The sequence below is a fragment of the Lactuca virosa genome, chromosome 5 (assembly GCF_052849685.1).
Source record: "Lactuca virosa cultivar CGN04683 chromosome 5, Lactuca_virosa_CGN04683_v6, whole genome shotgun sequence".
In the NCBI taxonomy this organism is placed as follows: Eukaryota; Viridiplantae; Streptophyta; class Magnoliopsida; order Asterales; family Asteraceae; genus Lactuca; species Lactuca virosa.
This window is the reverse complement of record NC_136430.1, coordinates 199,552,470-199,556,860: the sequence shown is the minus strand read 5'-3', so window position 1 is coordinate 199,556,860 and position 4,391 is coordinate 199,552,470. Positions and strand designations below refer to the sequence as shown.

The 4,391-nt window shown below is 32.0% G+C and overlaps 1 long non-coding RNA gene across 2 annotated transcripts; it reads left to right on the top strand.

Moving 5' to 3' along the window:
- Positions 1 to 574: 574 nt before the first annotated feature.
- Positions 575 to 4,026, top strand: LOC145113200 (uncharacterized). 2 transcript variants are annotated; one of them, XR_013710746.1, is made up of 4 exons: positions 575 to 728; positions 797 to 912; positions 2,611 to 2,764; positions 3,886 to 4,026. It is a non-coding gene; the product is annotated as an uncharacterized LOC145113200 (long non-coding RNA). The 2 variants fall into 2 exon arrangements; XR_013710745.1 differs by lacking the exon at positions 3,886 to 4,026 and having other exon boundaries at positions 576 to 728; positions 2,611 to 2,939.
- The last annotated feature ends 365 nt before the right edge of the window (positions 4,027 to 4,391 follow it).

Genomic DNA, 4,391 nt, shown 5'->3' with positions numbered 1-4,391 from the left:
AGTTGTGAAAAAAACGAAACGAAAAAAAAACGATATTTGACATTTGAAAATTGAAAAATAAAAAAATACCGTAGGTAAGCTGTAGGTAAATACCTACGGATTACCTACAGATTACCTTTATCTGTAGGTAATCCGTAGGTATTTACCTACAGATTAGCTGTGGTCTTTTTTTATTTTTCTATTTTCAAGGATAAAATGTCGTTTTTTTCGTTTCATTTTTTTCACAAGTTAGTTATACTTTGATTGCTTTGTTTTGACCGAGTTATACATAACATAAACTTACATACAAACGTATGCACCGTTAAAACCCATTACACATTTAGAAGGTTTTGACCGGTTACTCGATTTAAGTTATATTTTTATAATGAATCAAAAGGGTAAAAGATATAATTTAAAAAAAAAAGAATATTTATACACTATTTAATTATATTGAAAAAAAAACATAGCTTATAATTTTCAAATTATATTTCAATAGTAGTAATAATTTCCGATGGTTTGATAAAAAAAAAAAGAATATTTAATTATAATACATCAATTTGCCAATTTTTGATACCTACAAAATTCCTACGATTTCCTTATACCTTTATTATTGCTACGCCTCCTAAAACCCAAATTCCCGCTGCCTGCTCGTCGATCAAACTTACCCAAACAAAACCCTAGCTGACACCGACGATTTCCGAACCCTGCTGCAGCACACATCCGCCGGTGATTATCGGCGACATTTTCAGGTAACCAATTCGACTTCTGCGATTTCCAAACGATCGATCGGCAACCCACATTGACCAAACTGTTACAGGTTTTCCCTCCAACCATCGTTTTCCCACACCACCGCTGACGCTGGCCCGTACCACCACCGTCGCTTCACCATACCACCACCGTCGCTGCCCGACACCACCATCGGCGACACCCCAGGTATGTATTTCGATTTCAGTTAGCTCACATTTCACAAGATTTCAAATTTTCAGAAATCTAGTTTGTGTGTGTTGTAAACATACTGTTGCATCAATTTTATGTTAAATAAGTTATATGGATGAAATTCTATCTTCAATTACGGTTGCATATCTTGTATATTTTAAATGTTGGTTTATTTTGGTGTTTGGTCAAAATACTAAACAATAAATATACTGTTGCATCAACATATTGCAAGGTGTTTTGACCAAAAACATCAATTATTCTAGTCTCGCAAGATAGGGAAGGGGTATTAATCATGGAAATACCAGCAAATAAAAGGCATATTTGGTAGTGGAAGGGCAGTTTGGGTATTTTGGCTTTTAAATCTGCTAGATAAGGATTATCTAGTAATTTTGTGTCTCTGGGTTATTTGCACAGGACCATCTAGTAATTCAGTTTGTTGTTTTCATAAATATCCCAATAATTGTTTAGTTTTCAATTTTTCATCTATAAAAAAGGCTTATTTGTATTACATAAAGAGCATACAAGTGTCTACAAATGGGGATAGAAAAAGGATAAATACAAATGGAGTAAATAGAACCTAGCAGTTTCATTTCAGTTAGTGATTAAAACTTTCTTGTTCTTGTCTTCAATTTGTATATGGCATAGAGAAAAAAAGGATAAATGCAAATGGAGTTAAAAGAACTTTTGTGTTACTGTTTTCAACTTTTTTACAAACTCACTGTCCAATTTGACAATTTGTTATACTTAAAACTAAAAGATCATGGAATTAATAAATGATGAAATAAGTAAAGTAAACACTTCGAGCACAAGTAAAATGGTGCATGAAAAATAATTTGGGTCGGTTAGTTTGTCATTGTGTATGTTGTTTTAAAAAATTAGCATTTGTAACTGTAGCCAGGCTTGATCGAAAACAGAGGAAACAGGGAGAGATATGACAGCAAAAATTGTTTCATACTAAATAAAATGAACAGCTACGTGCATTAGAGACAGAGAGACACTGTGTATTAGGTGTTTATTATAATAAATGAAAAATAATTAAAAATATAGGGTTAATGGTATTTTTTTAATAATCACAATGCCGCTGCTAGTCTGCTACTTTTTTTAACGTATGAATAATAGGACGTCAAAGGGTAAAAGGAAATCTAATGGGACATAGCTCCAAATTTTTACAACGGTGTCTCAAAATTTCGACAAACATTTCTAGGAGTAAGTTTTTATATTATTTTGCTAGTTGATTTAATATTTTGACATCAACTTTTTAATATATATTTTTTTGAAAACAACACATATAATATTTTGCCATTATTAATATTAGGTCAAGTGCATTGCATTTATGGTTAAAAATGATACTATGTTGCTATTATTAAATTAGGTAAAACATAATGCTATAATGGGTGAAAATTATAGTATTTTGTTATTATTGATATTAGGTAAAGTAAATTACTGTTATTGATAATAGTTTAAATACATTGATATTATGGATTTGAAATGTAAAGTACAATGATATAATGGATAAAAATATAATTTGTTATTATTATGCATATTAAAAGTTATTATTATGGATATTAAAAACAATGTACATTGTTATTATGAGTAGTGTGTTCTTATATTGAATTAAAAGTAAAGTATATTGCTATCATGGTTTAAAGTTGAATTACAATTACTAACTGCATGTGTTTGTCTTGCTATTTTTAGGTAAATGAGTTGCGACAACAAGTGTCAAACATGCAACAAGCCAATAATGAAAAGCAAAATCAAATGGATTTGCAAATGCAACAAATGCGAAATGAAATGGAATTGCTAGTGCAACGACAATTGGCGGCCTTTATGAAACAAATCAATCCGTCCGGTAATCCACCAAGTAGTTCTTAGTTTTTGTTTTAAAACATTTAACGAATGTTATGTTATTAACTAGTTCTTGGCTTTTGTCATGGTATTGTAATGGTATTTTAAGTATTTGAATGTATGAATGATATGTTAATTACTATTTTAATGTTAATGAATGTAATGGTATTTGACTTTTATTTTAATTATATTTTTGGTTTTTTTTTGGCAGAAAATTTGGATATTTTTTAAATTATAAATTTAATATAGCAATAGATTTTTGACTAAATTGTAGGTATTATAAATTTAATATATCAATAAAAACCGGTAAAAATATCATATAAAATTTGTAGAAAATAAATATTCTGTAGGTATTCAGTAGGAATAAAATAAAATAAAGTGTGTAGGTAATCTGTAGCAAAAGCGGTTGGTAGGTATTCCGTAAGAAATAAAGTCTGTAGGTAATCTGTAGCAAAAGCGGTTGGTAGGTATTCCGTAGGAAAAAAAGTTGGAAGGTATTTTGTAGGTAAAGTAGTTGGTAGGTATTTTGTAGGAAAATCATTTCGTAGGTATTCCGTAGGAAAATAATCTGTATGTATTTTGTAGGAGTTCTGTAGCTAAATAACCCGTAGGTAATCTGTAAGTACTCCGTAGTTAACGTGTTCCGTAGGTATTACGTAGTTAAATTTGTAACAGAATATTCCGTAGGAAATGCGTAGGAACGTTTGTAGCTAATTTGTAGGAAAAAATTACCCACGAGGGTTTTTCCTACAACCCGTTTTTTGTAGGAAATCTGTAGGTAACGTCTTGTTCCTACGGATTTACTACCAATTATGCTGTAGGTAATTACTTAGTTTTCTAGTAGTGTATGGTAGTAGTAGGGGGTGAAATAGTCCCAAGCATCCAATCGAGAGGACTGAAGGGGAGACCAGCACCCAGATATGCTAGTTAGTATCCGGTCGAGAGGACCGAATGGGAGGCCAGCACCCAGATATGCTAGCTAATATCCGGTCGAGAGGACCGAAGGGGTAGGTCGGGCACCCAGATATGCCTGACAATATATGTATGATATGTGGTTATATGCTATGTGGTACAGTGGGGGAACTCACTAAGCTTCGTGCTTACGATTTTTAGTTGTTGTTTCAGGTACCTCTTCAGCCAAGGGGAAGGAGCTGGCGCGGTAGCAGCATATCACACACACGCTTTTGTTTTTCCGCACTATGAGACATTCTGGGATTTGTACTCTGATATTATTATGATTTACGTTTTGGTTTACAGACACGAGACATGTTTTATTAAATGATATGGTCGAATGATATTTTGTTACAAACGTTTTGCAAATCACTTAATTAAAAATGAAATTTTTGGCCCGTATTTTGGGGCGTTACAAATTACTTGATAACAGAATTGTAAAGTCAATTCCAAATTTTCAAAATCCTATAAGAGGGCATTTAGGTCCTTTTATTGCAAAAAAATCCCGTAAGAAGGAAACTATCATTCTGAATATGCAAAATCTAGTAAGAGGGCATTTAGGTCCAACAAATTCATTTTATAGAATCCTGCTAGAAAAGGCATAAAACTATCACTACATATAGCATGGTACTTTTAAAAAATGTTACGGTTAAGAGTTTTCCAAGAGTAGGGGCATATTT